Here is a 19,511-nt window from a genome sequence, read left to right on the forward strand (position 1 = left end):
AGGGCTGGGAATGACTGTCCCCTCGGAGCTCACACTGACCACCTGGTGCCTCATCATAAATGGAGCTCATTCATGAAGGAAACACTGCTCTTCTGAAAAGCACCCATATTGAAGAAGCAACCAGAAAACCCAGATGTATAGGGGATGCCTGGCAAGAGGGATCTGTGTCTCCTCCTTCCTCTGTCTCTTCCAAAGAGTTTCCTTAATATTTCCCAGTATTTTCTGTGACCACTGGGGCCCAGACTCCCTGGAAGCATACAACAAAAGTAGTGTAGCCAACCACTTGGCATTGAAATCTGAGCCAGCTGTATTCAGAATTAGCTGAAAGAAACACTGCCACTATCATAAATAAGGCAGACAGTTCTCTTTATTAGTTGAATTCTCTGAGCATTTTTTGAAGATAATAAAGCTTTAAGGCTTTAGTAAGAGGCATAAGACTGTAAAACATGTCAGATGCTTAATAAAAACTCAGAGTGTAGCTATGAGTTTGTATGCATTGAACTGGGTGACCACACCACTGACCCTCCAGGGGATGGGGCACCCTAGCCCAACCCCTGGTGGGGTGTTTTAGGAAGGGCAGACATACCAGAATCTAAAATGTGCATGTGGGGTGGGGTCATTTAAAAATCATGTCTTATGATTCACTTGGGGAAAGGGAATATTTACTTTCATAACACAAACATCTGAAATCAAGTTCAACAAAACATTTCTGGTTAGTTGACAATATGCATTCATTCAGTAACAAAAAAGATTATTTTATGGAATGCCTAGTCTGTGTCAGGCGTCGCCTCGGGCACTGAGGGTCCAGCAGGGAACAAACAACGTCCTTTTCTCGTGGAGTTTACATTCCAGTGGAGGACGGGGCTCATAACTCAATAGGACAGAAAATAGAGTGCTAAGTACTATGGAGAAAAGCAAAGCGGGGTAAGGGAAGAGAGAGAGGACACTTGTCAGAGACCAGCAGGAAGGCCGCCAAGTGTGCAGGCCTGTGGCGTCTGTAAAAAGAAGGCCACCAGCACGAACGATCAGTGTCGAGGCTCGAAGCAGAGATTGTGTGGTGTGTTTGAGAAAAGGGGAGGTCATTGTGACCGGATAGAGTGACCCGGTCCAGTTCCTGCAGAGCCTGATAGACAAAGGTTTGGCAGTAGTGGGTGCGCGAAGCATGCTGGGAAGGAAGCCATTGGAGGGTTTTAGCAAAGGATTAAGTCATCTGAGGATGCTAGTGCCCCCTGCTGGGAGGGAGCAAGACATCAGCATGGAGGCTGCCGATGTCACCAGGTGAGAAATGCTGCCTGTTTGGACAAGGAAGAAGGGAGGGGAGGGATGCTAAGATGTTATTGGATTTGGGAGATGTTTTGGAGGTAGGGCTGACAGGATGTGCTGACAGTTGACTGGATGTAGGGTAGGTAAGAATGGAGCCTAAGATGACTGAGGATTTCGCCTTGAACAGGAAGCATGAATGGTGGTGTCCCGCTTTCAGCACTGGCAGTCCCAGGGGAGGAGCCGTATGGGGAGATTACTAATTAGGCTGTGGCCTTTGTTGTAAGTTTGAGATGCCTAATAAGGCTTCATTGAGGAGATGTTAAGTCAGAGAAGAGCCTTGAAATGGACTTGTAGATTTTAAAGATTGAGGAAAGAGAAGAGAATCCAGCCAAGGGGTAGAGAAGAGAATCCAGCCAAGGGGTAGATATCATAGTTTCCTAAAACAGCTTAGGAAGGACACATCAGAATCTGTTTGGGGAAGGGAAGGAGAAAGTTTTTATGGTTATCAAAAATGAGTGTAAGTTTTAAAAGGTTAAAAAAGACTGTTTACATCATCAGTATCCACAGCTGTTCCCAGAATCAAGGAAGACATAGTCATAGAAACAAAAACTAGCTTTGCCAATGGAAGATAAATAGGAAATAGCTGATTTCTGAACTGGCTGTTCTGTTGAGCTTCTCTTAGACCACTGTGAACTTCTTAGGTTTAGCTAGATAGAAATATGTACATCTAGATTTTTAAAAATTTATTGGAAGCCTAGGATGTGTTAAATAAAGAACTCATTCTTGTGCGAAGGAAAACAAATACATGGAAATTTAAAGTGTAGTCTGTGTAGTCAGAGGACCTTATAATCAAGTTGTCATGCAGATGCATTAAGAAATAAGATACATGAGGGTTCAAGGCGAAGGTTGGGTATGAAAATAGATAACCCACAGTCAGAATGTTGCTGAATGCCCTGGACCGCCTTCAAAATCATCCCAGTGGTATGGTGACTGGCAGATTTTTTTTTCTTTGTTCTGGGCGATGGTAGTGGTGCAGTGGGTATATGCCTGTATACTTCCTTGAAGTAGTGTCAGCAGTTTGTGTCCAGAATGTGTATAAAATGCATGAGAATGTCCATGAGAATGTCTGGAGTAGGGTACAAACTAAGTTAGAATAGAGACAGCAAAGATGGCTTTACCCAGAAAGCAAGTACAAGTGGTAGGTGTAAAAACAGGAAATTTGTACCAATTTTCTTAGGAGCTGTCTTCTTGTTGAATTGTGGCTTTGAGTGGATTATATTGAACATACTTGGATTTGCTTGCTTGTTTGTTTAAGCTGTTGGTCTCTTGATAATATGGGGTAAAGATGAACAATTTCTAGAAGATTCTCAGTGCCCAGGCATGTCTTTGGTGGCTACAATGAAAGACTGAACCATCCAGTAGAGTCCAAGTGCCCAAACCAGGGTGGGATATTTCACAGCATGGCACTCCATGTGGCTGTGAACATAGGCGACTTGGAGAGAGCCACTCACAGGCCAGCTTGAGGCCCACTTGTCATCTCCTTATCCTCTGAGTCCAGGGCCTGCAGACGTACACTCACCCGCAGCAAAGTCTGGCAGAGTGAAAACAAAACCTCTGTCCTGTTTTTCTGACCCAGGCTTAGGGCTGTGCCCTTTGCTGCATCCTGCCCTCATTGTGCTGCCTGACTCTGTGCAGCGGACATAACCGGAATATTTCTGCGATGAATCTCTCTGTCTCAGTGTCTGATGGAAAGTGTGTCATGAAGAGGAGTGCTATGATTAGAGAGCTAGGTCTCATGGAGAGAATGATTATTTTCATTGTATCTGCAGAACCTCAGTTAGCCAGAATACCTTGGACTTTTTAGAGGGAAGCATAGTTCTAATATACATGCCCCGAACTTTTCAGAGGGAAACATGGTTCTAATATACGTTACCAGTCATTAATGCTGCTACGTTTCACTCTTTTTTAAAAAAGTTTTCTGAGGCTAATAAAATTGAACCCTACTGAATGGTTTTCTTCCTTGAATAGCTCTGTTCAAGCACGATTGGATTTTGAAAATAGTGGGGTTTTTTTTCCTTGAAAACTAATCAGAAATGTGTTGAAGATCATTGTCTGTTGCAGGAAAAAAAAAAAGTCTAAGGTCATATCTCTATCCATTCCTGTTTCAGGAATCTTCACGAGGAGCATTGAGCCTTACTAACATTAGCTGAGCTTCGTGCGGGGTGAGGGTGGGGGGTGCCTTTGAAGCAGGATTGAACCGTGGGCCCTTGGCTCTTATCAGTTTGAAGTCTTTCTGCATCTTCTGCTGACTACACACCCTGGGGGCTGTTTTACTCATCACCCTGTTGCAAGGAAAGCAGTGCTCTTGAAGAGCTTGTGTTTCCTTTTATCAGACAAGAGCTGCGGGCCGTGGCTGTCTGAGTCAGCAGCACTGAAGCGAAAACTCAAGTATGGCCATCATCTAATCCACAAACCCTGGTACTTTTTTTCTGTAGTTCTCCATGGCCCAATTTTTTACCCCCAATCATTCTATAAAGATTTATTAGCTGCTCTCTGCCTTTCAGATATTGCCATAAAGTAATATCCTATTGGACCTATAGTTATTGGAAACCGTGTTGTTATTTTTCTTTGTCTTCTCTGCTTTCTTAACTGTCTGTTAACTGGTAAGAAGATAAGCCATTACAATGGGTTAGGTCCCTAGTCAACAAAATAATGAAAATATGTTTATGACTCTGTGTAAGTAAATAGTTTCATTTATTTAAGGATGATTTGCTGTATTAAATTTGAAAGGTATTTGGTTAATTCTCAGTCAACAACAGGAAACACAGAAATTAAATTCAGACCCATCTTTTGGCTGATTACTGTGTTCGGTAAGCATTTAGTTAGTGATTCCCTTTAGCACAACAGCTAGTGATCACTAGGCCCTAAGCTAATCACTGTGCTTTGAAAATATAATTCAGTGTGAATTATTGCAAATGATATAGGGTCCCCAGACAAGCCCCTGAGATGTCCAGGAGGGTCCTGTAGCTCAAAGAGTCTAGATTAGCTTCCAGGGGGTTAGATCACATTTAACTTTGCACCAGTTCTAATATAAAAGCCTAGGGCATAAACGCTATTGTCCACTTCATGTACCTCACAAACTCTGAGTAGGTGACCACCATCATAGTTTGTATGGCACTGGGTGGTGGTGGTGGGGTTCCTGGGACATGAGACTTTTTGATGTTAGCACTGCAATGTTCCAGCCATACCAAGATGAGTTGGTTTCTTTAGTCAGATGTGGAATCAGTTAACAGAAAGGCATATCAATGAATACTGTCGTCTAAAATCAACAACTTTTCTGTAGAATAAGATGATTCTGTCTTCCCCATGGGGTAGTGATAAGGCCTGCTCACTACTCCTATTGTGAGGTTGGGAAGCTGGCTGTGTGTTTTTCCTTGAAATTGGGGACCAGCATCATCTCTGATGGGGCAGTCTGTCTCCTTGCCCTCCTCCAGAGGCCTGTCACCTAAGGGGGCCTTGACTGTTCCTTCTGGATGAATCAGTGCCAGCTCTTTCTGGTATGAGGGTGTTAGAGAGCCTGAGTTCTTTCTATTTCTAAGCCTTATGCTTCCCACTGTGGTTATCCCCTTTGGGTTTTACCTGCTACTGCCTCTTACGTAATAGGGCCTCTCACTGTTTGAAACTCTTTGCTTTTTTTTTTTTCTAAATATATGAAATCTTTAATTATTTCAATTTGCCATATCACTTGGCATATAAAGTTGGTTGGAGAAATGCTCAAATATTTTTTTCAAATTTTTAAAAAAATTATTGAAATATAGTTGATTTACAGTGTTAGTTCAGGTGTACAGCAAAGTGATTCAGTTACACATACATATATACAAATATAGACATTCTTTTTTTTACATAGGTTATTACATGCTGTTGAGTATAGTTCCTTGTGCTATACAGTAGGTCCTTGTTGGTTATCTATTTTATATATAGTAGTGTGCATATTTTAATCCAGTTCTAAAAGATACGTATACCCCAATGTTCACTGAAATCCTTACTCTCAAAATTGCAGCCAGAGCAAACGAAGGTACTTGCTTCCCCTCCAGCGTTTGTACAAACTGTTCCGTCTGCCTTGCTCATGCCTCCCTCCTTTCATCTTCTGGCGAACCCTGGTCATCCTTTACATTTTCACTTTGATTCCACTTCTCCCTGGATGCCTTCCGTGATCATCCCAGACTGGTATAGGCACCAGTACTCTGTGTTCTTGGACCTCCTTGGACCTAACATGGTATATTACATGCCTCTGGAGTTGTAATTGTCTGATCAGTCATCCCTGTGACTCATGGTAGACTCCTTGTGGAGAAGGAATGTATTTTGTTCTTTGTTTTACCCACAGAGCCTTCCATATTGCCAGGCTCATGGTAGGTATAGTGAGGCTTATAAGGAGCAGGATAGTGGAAGAGCTGCCAAGGAGCAGACCACTTTTATATACAGTAGCTTTGGCCTTGCAGTGACCCTGACTGTCCTTTCAGTCCTCTTTGGGAGACATAAGCCACTCTAGATCTTTCTCAAAATAGTTACATCCTCTTCATCCATGGACCACCATCTAGTTTAGTTAGGTCTTCGTTTGCCCTATAAGACACTGAGCACGTTACAAAAATACATGTGAGGTAAACAACCCAACCACCAAACATTATGTAAATATCAGTAGGGGAGACACAGGACCCAAGAATATTATGTAGGGTGAGGACATTCCATTTTATGTTTATTTGTGTGTACATGTCATAAAAATATTCTCCTCTTGCAAGTTTTAATAAAATGTGAAATCTTCCCCTCAGTTCTGAAGATCTGATGACTTGCAGGATATATTATATTAAATTGTGAATTTTGGATGTTTCATTTCATAATGTGATCCAGATTATTTTTCTCTCTCCCTTGTGGACATTAATTGTTTCCTGTGAGTTTTCCTGTTATCAGGAAGCAGATGTTCCATATTTTTATCTTGAGTTTTTTTTCCAAATGGTGAACCAGGACTTTTATGTGTATTTGTGTGTGTGTGTTCACAGTGAATTTTTGAGGAATGAGTTATATCAGAATTCTCAAGTAAAAACATAACAGATATATCTACAGAATTATACAGATTTGTCCAAGGCTGGAAACGCTTTTGGATGTTCTGTTTAATGTAGTTCAGTATTGTTTAGCTGATGTAGACTTCTGGCTTAAGACTGCATTAGAACTGTTCCATGATAGTGTGCTTGCCAAAATAAAGAGTGGCGTAGCAGAAAGTGCACGGTTCATGCAAAATATACTTCAATGCCCCGATCTTTAACCAAACTGTAATTGCTTTTTCCATTGTCTCTTAGCTCATAAAATTCTTCCCCCAACTCCCCATAAAACACTGACTTGAGTGCCATCTGTGTGCTGAGCAGGGTGCTAGGCTCTTTGGGAGATACACACAAATAATATATGGAGCCTTTGGTTGTTGATAAGTCACTAAGTCTTGTCTGACTCTTTTGCATCCCCATGGACTATAACCTGCCAGGGTCCTCTGTCCATGGGGTTTCCCAGACAAGAATACTGGAGCGGGTTGCCATTTCATTCTCCAGGGAATCCTCCTGACCCAAATATCAACCCCACATCTCCTACATTGGCAGATGGATTCTCCCATAGAAGAGCTCAAATATGTTCTGAAGCACCTATAATGACAGATAGAACGTGGTAGCAACTGTCGAAATTCAAGGAGAGTGGTTTCATGCAGCCAAAGAGGGAAGGAATACTTGGGGAAAGAAGTTGTACTCGAGCTCGGTTAAAAAATAATACAGCAACACTAATTTTAGGTCTAAGTTATTTAATTTATCGTAACTACATAAAAACTCTGTAAAGATGGTCCGTAGTGTAAGCCATTGTTTGAGAGGATTTGCTAAAATCATGCTAAGATTTCTTGAGTACCTCCAGCGCAGCAGGCATAGTACTCTGATGCTGCGTAGTTGTTGTTCGTTGTCCAGTTGCTGAGTCGTGCCTGACTTTTTGCAGTCCCGTGAACTGTAGCATGCCGGGCTTCTCAGTCCTCCATTATCTTCCTGAGTTTGCTCAAGCTCATGTCCATTTAGTCAATGATGCCATCCAACTTTCTCATCCTCTGTATAAAGAATTTTAAATCAAAGACAGTGTGGAATTGGTGCTTGGGATAATAATCCATTGTGCACAAAATATATCTCTTCATTTTACATGATGAGCTTCCTTTCACGAGGAGCCCTTGGGTTCACAGAGCAAAGGACTGAGGCCAGTCTTGGCCAGCTTCAGGATTTGGGAACCCTCTGTAAGTCACCTGGCCTGTCTGAGTCTCACTTTCTCTGCTCTGTAGTGGGAATTATCATCCTCCCCAGCTCACTCACAGGGTTGCTGGGAAAATCAGAGTGTCAGTAGACACTGAAAAGCAGTCAAATGTCAAACATATTGCCACAAAGCAATGTCATAGCTCATGAGGTTTATACAAAATATAGCTATTGCTTATTACTTATTAAAATGCTGTATAAATGAAAAATGGTTATCTTTACATTACAAAATATCAGAAATATATTTGTAGCAAATACATATACTAATTTTTTATTATTGTGCACTATAAAAAACTCAAATTCAAATGAAAAATATCAATATCCTACTACATGAATAAGCAAAGAGTATATAGACTTACTGTTTCTCAAGGTTACAAATAATTAATAAACAGTAAAAAATGTCTATCCTCGCTAATTATCTTATGTATGTATGTGAAAGTCACTCAGTCATGTCTTACTCTTTGCGATCCCATGGACTATACAGTCCACGGAATTCTCCAGGCCAGAATACTGGAGTGGGAAGCCATCCCCTTCTCCACGGGATCTTCTCAACCTAGGGATCAAACCCAGGTCTCCCACTCTGCAGATGAATTCTGTACCATCTGAGCCACCAGAGAAGCCCAAGAATACTGAAGTGGGTAGCCTGTCTCTTCTCTAGCAGATCTTCCCAACCAAGGAATCTAACCAGGGTCTCCTGCATTGCAGGTGGATTCTTTACCAGCTGAGCTACCAGGGAAGCCCAAGTATCTTAGAAATATAGATTAAAGCAGCATTCATTTCAGTTCAGTCACTCAGTCGTGTCCGACTCTTTGCGACCCCAAGAATCGCAGCATGCCAGGCCTCCCTGTCCATCACCAACTCCCGGAGTCCAACCAAACCCATATCCATTGAGTCGGTGATGCCATCCAACCATCTCATCCTCTGTCGTCCCCTTCTCCTCCTGCCCTCAATCTTTCCCAGCATCAGGGTCTTTTCAAATGAGTCAGCTCTTCGCATCAGGTGGCCAAAGTATTGGAGTTTCAGCTTCAACATCAGTCCTTCTGATGAACACCCAGGACTGATCTCCTTTAGGATGGACTGGTTGGATCTTCTTGCAGTCCAGGAGACTCTCAAGAGTCTTCTCCAACACCACAGTTCAAGAGCATCAATTCTTCGGATCTCAACCTTCTTTATAGTCCAACTCTCACATCCATACATGACCACTGGTAAAACCATAGCCTTGACTAGATGGACCTTTGTTGACAAAGTAATGTCTCTGCTTTTTAATATACTGTCTAGGTTGGTCATAACTTTCCTTCCAAGGAGTAAGCGTCTTTTAATTTCATGGCTGCAATCACCCTCTGCAGTGATTTTGGAGCCCAGAAAAATAAAGTCTGACACTGTTTCCACTGTTTCCCCATCTATTTGCCATGAAGTGATGGGACCAGATGCCATGATCTTAGTTTTCTGAATGTTGAGCTTGAAGCCAACTTTTTCACTCTCCTCTTTCACTTTCATCAAGAGGCTCTTTAGTTCTTCTTCACTTTCTGCCATAAGGGTGGTGTTATCTGCATATCTGAGGTTATTGATATTTCTCCTGGCAATCTTGATTCCAGCTTGTGCTTTATCCAGCCCAGCGTTTCTCATGATGTACTCTGCGCTGGATCATCGAAAAAGCAAGAGAGTTCCAGAAAACCATCTATTTCTGCTTTATTGACTATGCCAAAGCCTTTGACTATGTGGATCACAATAAACTGTGGAAAATTCTTAAAGAGATGGGAATACCAGACCACCTGACCTGCCTCTTGAGAAACCTGTATGGAGGTTAGGAAGCAACAGTTAGAACAGGACATGGAACAACAGACTGGTTCCAAATAGGAAAAGGAGTATGTCAAGGCTGTATATTGTCACCCTGCTTATTTAACTATATGCCGAGTACATCATGAGAAATGCTGGGCCGGAGAAAGCAGCATTAGGAATACCATTTTATGTATAAAATATTTATAAAATGTCAGTTCAGAAATTCTCGGTTATTTTGTTGATGATATTATCATATATTAATTAAAAAGCCCCTTTAAAAGCAAAACCTATGAATTGTACTGTTAGGAATTTAGGGAAGCTAGGGAAACAAGTTAAAGGGATGAAAAAAGCAGAAGCATGAAGGTTTCCAGTGTAATCTTATTTATAGTAATAAAAACTGGCAATAATTTAAATATCCAGCATTAGGGGAGAGATTTAGGTCCCTACAGCAGTCATTATGAATGTGGATAGAAACATACAAAAAAAGATTTGAAATTGAAAGTTAAATGGAAAAAGAAAATAACAGCTGTTATATATGGGTTTTTTTTCTGATGGCTCTTCATGTCCTCCCTTTTTTTCTCCCCTCAGAGCAACAATATGCAAAAGGCACATTAGTCCTACTTTACATGTTAGGCAATTGAGGCTTAGGGGTGTTTTGTCTCAGGACTCACAATAGCTGAAGAGCCTGCGCTCAAACCTAGATCTGTCAAACTTGAAAGCCTTGCTGCCAATAGACTATGGCCAAACTGTGGGCATAGTCATATAGCACGTCTGTCTATCAAGGGTTACAGGCAAAAATAAATTGTAGCTCTAGGATGGTAGAAATCTGGGTAGTTCCAAAGAATGCTATCCTTTAAAAAAAAAACTGCCATTGGGAGAAACAAACTAACAAAAAATTGTCATTGCCCTCCAGTAGAAAAGGAGAAAAAAATTATGTGCAGTGTAACATTTCATAATTAATTGTTTTAATATATTCTCTTAAAGTTTGACAATGTATATATATATTTTTTACAATTTCTTACTGGCATTATGAGAACACTTTCCCCAAACCTATCCACCAATTAGTTGAGGATATATACCACCAGGTCTTCAGAAAATTTTTTTAAGTCACTAGAAACTCTACGCAGATTCAGAGCAATGACGAAATACAAAAGTTTCTCCCAGTGAACAGCCCAGACCAGTTCTGGCCAGGAGATAATCCTGAGGTGGGGAAAATGGAGGGGCACCATTTGGCTAAAGTAGGCCAGCTAACCCACTCCAGGTGTGCCCTTCCCTGGGACAAAAACTTTGCACAAGAAAGGAAAATGTCACCATTTTGGTGACTGTCTACTGTCTTTTACCTTTGGGGATCAACACTTGGTTCACGATACCCTAACACATATGGCATTACTTTATCAAGTCAGTAACCCTGCCAACATCCCAAAACACACAACTTTCTGTGGCAGACTCAAGGCATGGGGTATATTTCTTTTTGCTCTGTCTTGCTCTTATGAAACATGTACCTTTTATGCTACGGTAGGGTCTTTTATGTGCTTCAAAGGCCCTTTTATATCTGTTTTGCCATCTGAGATAACATCACGTCAGTATTTGCAAGAGAAAACGTAATAGGTATGACCAGAGAACAATGGGGCTGTCTGCAGAGGTGGAAACATTCTCCAACATACTTCTCAATATAGTCCATTCCAGATCATGCACTGTTTTGTAGGGGAAATTGAGGCACATAGACGTTTAGTGATTTTGCTGGAAATCATTGGCAGTGAAGACAACCGGAAGCCAGGTTTATAAACCTGGTGTTCATTCTCCCACTGTGCCTATATTGTGTTATTTTTCTTGAGAATTAGAAACAAATACTTTCAGACAGATCGGAATCCAATTGCCATTTAAAGCTAAAGGTCTCCGAGGATTGTAATTTTATATTTTGTAGTTGCAGTAAGCTTTATAATAATGAAAGGAGTCTAGCAAGTTATCATGTTCATTCTAGACAAGTCCTGCCCGATAGAACTTTTTATGGTGATTGAAACATTCTACACCTGTGCTGTTCAGGACAGTAGCTGCTTCTGTGTCTGCCTGATCACTTGACTGTGGCTCATCCAACTGGGGAAATGAGTTTTTAACTGTGTTTATTTAAATTTAAATCCCCACATGTACTAATAGCTTTAGTATTGGACAACACAGTACTAGACTTTTCAATACTTTCTTGCCATCTTCACTTAGATGTCTTCAAATGAACGAGGTCAAATCAGAATTCTTGATTTTCCTTCCTCCCTCAACCCGTTTCTCCCCCAATAAAGCCATCATCAACCTAGTTGCTTAAACCGAAACCTGTGTATCATCTCAGCCCCTTCCTCTCCCTCATCTCCTGTACCCACTTTATCAGCAGGTCCTAGCTGTTTTACCTCCAGAACCTGTACTGAATCCATCTGTTTCTCTCCATCTCTGCTGCAACCACCCTAGACCAAGGTACCATCATGCCTCTTCTACACAATTTAGTGACCTCAGAATTGGTTACCACTGATATATTCGTTCACTATTGCCTTTTCTAGACTCCTCCATACAGCTTCCAAAGAGACATTGTTAAGCTTTTCATTGGGTTGCATCACTCCGTGCTTGTATGAAAGCATTTGTAGAATTTATCACTGTTGGAACTTCTTTTTTTGTTTGTACACTTACTTTCTGTCTCCTATTGCAATATAGGGAATCAGTCCTGAATATTCATTGGAAGGACTGATGTTGAAGCTGAAACTCCAATACTTTGGCCACCTGATGCGAAGAGCTGACTCATTTGAAAAGACCCTGATGCTGGGAAAGATTGAAGGTGGGAGGAAAAGGGGATGACAGAGGATGAGATGGTTGGATGGCATCACCGACTCAATGGACAGGAGTTTGCATAAACTCCGGGAGTTGGTGATGGACAGGGAGGCCTGGCATGCTGCAGTCCATGGGGTCGCAAAGAGTCGGACACAACTGAGTGACTGAACTGACTGACTGACTGATTGCAATATAAGGACCCCTATGTCAGGAACCCTATTAACTCATTTACAGCTGTATCTCCAGCACCAGCAACTGTGTCTGGCCCTTAATTTGCACTCTGTAAACCTCTCAAGAATAATTAAATTACTGTTTATCGTGGAAGGAGATGAGATAGCAAGAATCAAAAATGAAGATTTATAATTTGCTTGTTAATTTCTGAGAGGATGCTGACATCCATATTCATGAGAAGTTGATGGTTTCTTTTACATTCTGGATGCAAGTAGGGAGGGTGGGTATTATGGCTAATTGTATTAATATTTATCTCTTAGTGGATAGGCTGGGCCAAAGTCTTGATGCAATCTCTGATGTGAGCCAAAAGAAACTCTTTTGTTCTCTAGAAGTCTATGTACGTCCCAGATGGTGAAGTTTTTGTCTTTCCTATTGTTATTTAAAGAGGAGAGTGTCCTTCTACAGGGACTTTTATATCCATCCAAGGAAAGTTTAGATATTGATGGAAAGAAACATATTATGAAATTCTAGGGTAGAAAATGGCACAGCCATGTCTGAACAGCTATAGGAGGTTTTTCAACATGAGGCTGTTATTTTTTAGAAAAATATATTTGGAATATACTTATAGCCAATTATTTGAAACCAAGGAAACCTTTAATAAATAGAGTTTTGTATCCTTTTTTGCTTGAATATTGCCTTTTTTAAAGGAAAATATCTTTTCTGGCATTTCTTTATGATGGCCAGCCAAAGCTTTTTAGAGGGCATATTATTACTTAAATCCATGTGCAAAAGTGAAATGAAACCAATGAACTTGGGAGTATAGTCAAGTCAGCCAAGATCTGAGTTGCTTCTGTTCCCTCTGGTATTAAACAGGCCTAGGAAATGACTATGCTCTCAGTACGGGCTAAATTTAAAAGATGAAGTTAAAGCTTGCTTTATTTGAGTGTGTATTTGGAGACTTTTCTCCCTGTGTGCTTCTATTACGCCCAAGTTTATAGCCCAAATTCCCTGTCCTTCCAGTTCTGTGCCAGTGTTTTCGTGTGTGTGCCTTTATGGAGCATCTGCTGTATACCAAACACCTTGCAAGGTCCTAGAAAGACAAGGATGAGTTGGACACATTCTCTTCCTCCAGAGATTCTGCAAACAAGGTAGCAAAGAGGCCAGTAAATGAAAAACTGAAACACAGGAGCCACTTGGATTAGCAGAGAGAAGTACAGGAGCAATGAGAGTAGAAGGCAGGGGAACATAGTGAGAGGCAAGCATGGTGCAGCCTTAAGAGTGCAGGCTCAGGATCGGAAAACAAACTTATGGTTACCAAAGGGAAAATGGTGGGGAGGGGATAGTTGAGATTGGAATTAACAATACATACCACGTATATAAAATAGATAAACAAGAACCTACTGTATAGCACAGAGAACTAGAGTCAGTATCTTGTAATAACCTATAATGGAAAAGTATTTTAAAATGTGTATATATGTAAATTTATATTCTTTATACATTTATAAAATGTATAAAGAATCATTTTGAATATACACCTGAATCATTTTGCTGTACACCTGAAACTAACACAACACTGTAAATCAAATATACTTCAAAAAAAAAGAATATAGGCTCTGGAACCAAGCTGTCTGGGTTCACAGTCTGTCTCTGCCATTTGTAAACTGTGTGACCTTAGGCCACTAACTTGACCTCTGTGCCTCAGTGTGCTTACCTGCTAAATGGGGTAATAAAATAACCCATTTCATGAGGTTACTCAGATGATTAAAGGAGCACGTAAAGCACTTGAAATAGTGCCTGGCATGTAGCTCCGTAAAGATCAGCTTTTATTACTATCTGTAGTAATGGTACATGATTATTGGTTGAATTCAGTGAATAATGCTTTACTGCTTTTACTGCTGAGAAGTTGTCCCTACACTAGCCAAGGGAGTTCACACAGGCTCCCCAGAAGTTTTGATTTTTTTGACTAAGACTTGAAGGCAGGCAGATGCTGCAGGGAAAGGACATTCTTGACAAAAAGAACACAGTCTTTGGCAAAGATGCAGAGAAGTGGGAGGGGGTAGTATTTAGGGACCTATAAATAGGTTTGTGTGGGTAAAGGACAAGATGGTCGCCAGAGGGACTTCCCTGGTAGTACAATGGCGAAGACTCTGTGTGTGTAGATCTGATTTTGCTCACTAGTTATAATTTCTTTGTGTGTGGGGCGGGGGGAAGGAAGGGGGCACAGATTCAATTCACTTCAGTTGCTCAATCGTGTCCAACTCTTTGCGACCCCATGGACTGCAGCACACCAGGCCTCACTGTCCATCACTAACTCCTGGAGTTTACTCAAACTCATGTCCATTGAGTCGATGACGCCATCCAACCATCTCATCCTCTGTTGTCCCCTTCTCCTCCCACCTTCAATCTTCCCCAACATCAGGGTCTTTTCACATGAGTCAGTTCTTTGCATCAGGTGGCCAAAGTATTGGAATTTCAGCTTCAACATCAGTCCTTCTGATGAACACCCAGGACTGATCTCCTTTAGGATCGACTGATTGGATCTTGCAGTCCAAGGGACTCTCAAGAGTCTTCTCCAACACCACAGTTCAAAAGCGTCAATTCCTTGGAGCTCAGCCTTCTTTATAGTCCAACTCTCACATCCATACATGACTACTGGAAAAACTATAGCCCTGAAGAGACGGACCTTTGTTGACAGAGTTATATCTCTGCTTTTTAATATGCTGTCTAGATTGGTCATAACTTTCCTTCCAAGGAGTAAGCGTCTTTTAATTTCATGGCTGCAGTCACCATCTGCAGTGATTTTGGAGCCCAAAAAATAAAGTCTGTCACTGTTTCCACTGTTTCCCCATCTATTTGCCATGAAGTGATGGCACTGGATGCCATGATCTTAGTTTTCTGAACGTTGAGCTTTAAGCCAACTTTTTCACTCTCCTCTTTCACTTTCATCAAGAGGCTATTTGGTTCTTCTTCACTTTCTGCCATGAGGGTGGTGTCATCTGCATATCTGAGGTTATTGATATTTCTCCCAGCAATCTTGATTCCAGCTTGTGCTTTATCCAGCCCAGCGTTTCTCATGATGTACTCTGCATATAAGTTAAATAAGCAGGATGACAATATACAGTCTTGATGTACTCCTTTTCCTATTTGGAACCAGTCTGTTGTTCCATGTCCAGTTCTAACTGTTGCTTCCTGACCTGCATACAGGTTTCTCAAGAGGCAGGTCAGGTGGTCTGCTATTTGCATCTCTTTAAGAATCTTCCACAGTTTATTGTGATCCACACAGTCAAAGGCTTTGGCATAGTCAATAAAGCAGAAATAGATGGTTTTCTGGAACTCTCTTGCTTTTTTGATGATCCAGCGGATATTGGCAATTTGATCTTTAGTTCCTCTGCCTTTTCCAAAACCAGCTTGAACATCTGGAAGTTCATGGTTCAAGTATTGTTGAAACCTAGCTTGGAGAATTTTGAGCATTACTTTACTAATGTTGAGGTTTGAGCATTCTTTGGCATTGCCTTTCTTTGGGATTGGAATGAAAACTGACCTTTTCCAGTCCTGTGGCCACTGCTGAGTTTTCCAAACTTGCTGGCATATTGAGTGCAGCACTTTCACAGCCTCATCTTTTAGGATTTGAAATAGCTCAACTGGAATTCCATCACCTCCACTAGCTTTGTTCGTAGTGATGCTTCCTAAGACCTACTTGACTTCACATTCCAGGATGTATGGCTCTAGGTGAGTGATCACACCATTGTGATTATCTGGGTCATGAAGATCTTTTCTGTACAGTTCTTCTGTGTATTCTTGCCACCTCTTCTTAATATCTTCTTCTTCTGTTTGGTCCATACCATTTCTGTCCTTAATTATGCCCATCTTTGCTTGAAATATTCCCTTGGTATCTCTAATTTTCTTCAAGAGATCTCTAGTCTTTCCCATTCTATTATTTTCCTCTATTTCTTTGCATTGATCACTGAGGAAGGCTTTATCTCTCCTTGCTGTTCTTTGGAACTCTGCATTCAAATGGGTATAGCTTTCCTTTTCTCCTTTGCCTTTTGATTCTCTTCTTTTCACCACTATTTGTAAGACCTCCTCAGACAACCATTTTGCTTTTTTGCATTTCTTTTTCTTGGATGTGGTCTTGATCCCTTTCTCCTGTATAGTGTCACGAACCTCCGTCCATAGTTCCTCAGGCACTCTGTCTATCAGATCTAGTCCCTTGAATCTATTTCTCACTTCCACTGTATAATTGTAAGGGATTTGGTTTAGGTCATAAACCTAGTGATTTTTCCCTACTTTCTTCAATTTAAGTCTGAATTTGGCAATAAGGAGTTCATGATCTGAGTGGCAGTCAGCTCCCGGTCCTGTTTTTGCTGACTGTATAGAGCTTCTCCATCTTTGGCAGCAAAGAATATAATCAGTCTGATTTCAGTGTTGACCATCTGGTGACGTTCATGTATAGCGTCTTCTCTTGTGTTGTTGGAAGAGGGTGTTTGCTATGACAGTGCATTCTCTTGCCAAAACTCTATTAACCTTTGCCCTGCTTCATTCTGTACTCCAAGGCCAAATTTGCCTGTTACTCTAGGTGTTTCTTGACTTCCTACTTTTGCATTCCAGTCCCCTATAATGAAAAGGACATCTTTTTGGGGTGTTATTTATAGAAGGTCTTGTAGGTCTTCATAGGACCGTTCAACTTCAGCTTCTTCAGCATTACTGGTCGGGGCATAGACTTGGATTGCTGTGATACTGAATGGTTTGCCTTGGAAATGAACACAGATCCTTCTGTCATTTTTGAGATTGCATCCAAGTACCAAACCCTTTTATTGACTATGATGGCTACTCCATTTCTTCTAAGGGATTCTTGCCCACAGTAGTAGATATAATGGTCATCTGAGTTAAATTCACTCATTCCAGTCCATTTTAGTTTGCTGATTCCTAAAGTGTTGACATTCACTCTTGCCGTCTCCTGTTTGACCACTTCCAATTTGCCTTAATTCATGGACCTAACATTCCCACTTCCTATGCAATATTGCTCTTTACAGCATCGGACCTTGCTTCCATCACCAGTCACATGCACAACTGGGTGGTGTTTTTGCTTTGGCTCCATCCCATCATTCTTTATGGAGTTATTTCTCCACTGATCCCCGGTAGCATATTGGGCACCTGCCAATCTGAGGAGTTCATCTTTCAGTGTCCTATCTTTTTGCCTTTTCATACTGTTCATGGGGTTCTCAAGGCAAGAATACCGAAGTGGTTTGCCATTCCCTTCTCCAGTGGACCTCACAAAATGAGGTCCACTGGAGAAGGACACAGATTAATCAAGTGAAATAATGTGTTTACCTAGTTCCTTTCTTCCTCCTACCCCTGCTAGGACAGACACAGAGATGTCTGTCTTACAGACTCATTTGAGAGTCACATGAAAGTGATAGACTGACTGTTCCCTCAGAAAAATCACAAAGATACAATTTTCCAGATACCCCACATTGCCCTCCCCCTGAATCCCCATCTTGATCATCCAAACAGACCCCTTGGATGCAAGGCAGTCTTTTTGACCCCAAGCTTGCCTGTGGTTTTTGTATTCCCACCCCAAATTATTTTAAATTTAATTTGCTAGCATATCCCATAACTCCTCTGTCTGCCATCACTGCTATTATCTGACCATGTGTCATGGGATCAGCCTTGGATCACTTGATGGTTAAAATTAAAACTGAAAGTAATTATTAATATCTTATTTTGAGCCGTTCAAATTTAACTTGAGAGTATAGTGGCTACAGGCATGGGCTCTGGAGGCCAGCTAAATAGATTAGAATCCCAGCTCTTTTACTATCTTATTAACCTCTCCGTGCCTCAGTTTCCTCATTACAAAAGACCATGATGCTGGGAAAGATTGAAGGCAAGAGAAGAAGGGGGCGACAGAGGATGAGATGATTGGATAGCATCACTGACTCAATGGATGAGTTTGAGCCAATTCCAGGAGATAGTGAAGGACAGGGAAGCCTGGCATGCTGCAGGCCATGGGGTTGCAAAGAGTCAGACATGGCTTTGCGACTGAACAACAACATGAAGTTATTGTGAGGGTTCATTAAACTAACAAGGGAGCTTGCCAAGGGCACACAGTGAGTGCTGTATTGGGTTGGCCAATAAACTCGTTCAGCTTTTTCCATAGCATTGCATGGAAAACCCTAATGAATGTTTTGGGCAACCCAGTATCTGCTATTATTATGTTATTATATATGCTAAATGACATTCTGGAATGGGGTAATTAATGATGGATTCCTAAGAGCAGGAGACTAGATGAACAAAATCTCTCCATGAATTTCAGTCACTTTGGAGCCTTGCCAGTATCTACCTGAAGGTCAAGCATAGATTGCCTAGACCTGTGCTGTCTGCTGTGGAAGCCACTAGGTGCTGTGACTGTTGACTGCTTGGACTGCTGCCAGCCTGAGTTGAAATGCACTGGGTCTTGAAGATTTAGGATGACACACACACAAAAATGCAAAACATTGCAGTCGTTTTTTTTATATTATTCAACATTTTATATATGTTGAAATGATAATATTCTGAATAAGTTCAGTTAAATAAATGTTAAGATTGTCCTTATTTTTGCTTTTTTAATGTAGCTACTAGAAAGAATTTGGGCTTCCTAGGTGATGCTAGTGGTAAAGAACCTGCTGCCAATGCAGGAGATATAAGAGATGTGGGTTTGATCCCTGGGTTGGGAAGATCCCCTGGAGGAGGAAATGGCAACCCACTCCAGTATTCTTGCCTAGAGAATTCCATGAACAGGGGAGCCTAGTGGGTTACAGTCCATGGAGTCACAATGACTCAAGCGACATAGCACACACACTAGAAAATTTAGAGTTATCAGTGTGGCTTGTGTTATATTACTGTTGAACAGCAGGGCTTTAGACTCACCATTATCAGTAAAAGAAAAGATTGTGATTATCTGAGAACAGGTGACCTCTGTTGGAAAGCCTTGTGTACTCCTCCCATTGCCCTTCAGGTTATGCTGGACCATCTGTTTTTTCATTGGTTCCATAAAGGAAGTCAGGGCATGGTCCTTGCAGAAGGGAGTGGAAGGGCCAAGGCAAGAGCAGCAACCAGGGAGGCTTCTGCCGAGTTGGAGGGGTTTGGATGAAAACACTACCATTTATAGTTATACTGGCTTCAGACTTT

The 19,511-nt window shown here is 41.3% G+C and overlaps 1 protein-coding gene across 11 annotated transcripts in view; it reads left to right on the forward strand.

The window, feature by feature from the left end:
• The window catches only part of GNG12 (G protein subunit gamma 12), a 147,068-nt gene that overhangs the window by 40,441 nt on the left and 87,116 nt on the right, over positions 1–19,511 (forward strand). For 2 of the 11 annotated variants that reach the window (XM_081490710.1, XM_081490702.1), the window contains exon 1: positions 938–1,278. The exons of the other annotated variants lie outside the window; for them this stretch is intronic. The gene's annotated coding sequence lies outside the window, so the exon portion shown is untranslated. Of the gene's footprint in view, positions 1–937; positions 1,279–19,511 lie in introns of those variants that run through there. 11 annotated transcript variants of the gene reach the window in all.

Source organism: Giraffa tippelskirchi, chromosome 5, assembly GCF_054371585.1.
Source record: "Giraffa tippelskirchi isolate mGirTip1 chromosome 5, T2T-mGirTip1v1.2.pri, whole genome shotgun sequence".
In the NCBI taxonomy this organism is placed as follows: Eukaryota; Metazoa; Chordata; class Mammalia; order Artiodactyla; family Giraffidae; genus Giraffa; species Giraffa tippelskirchi.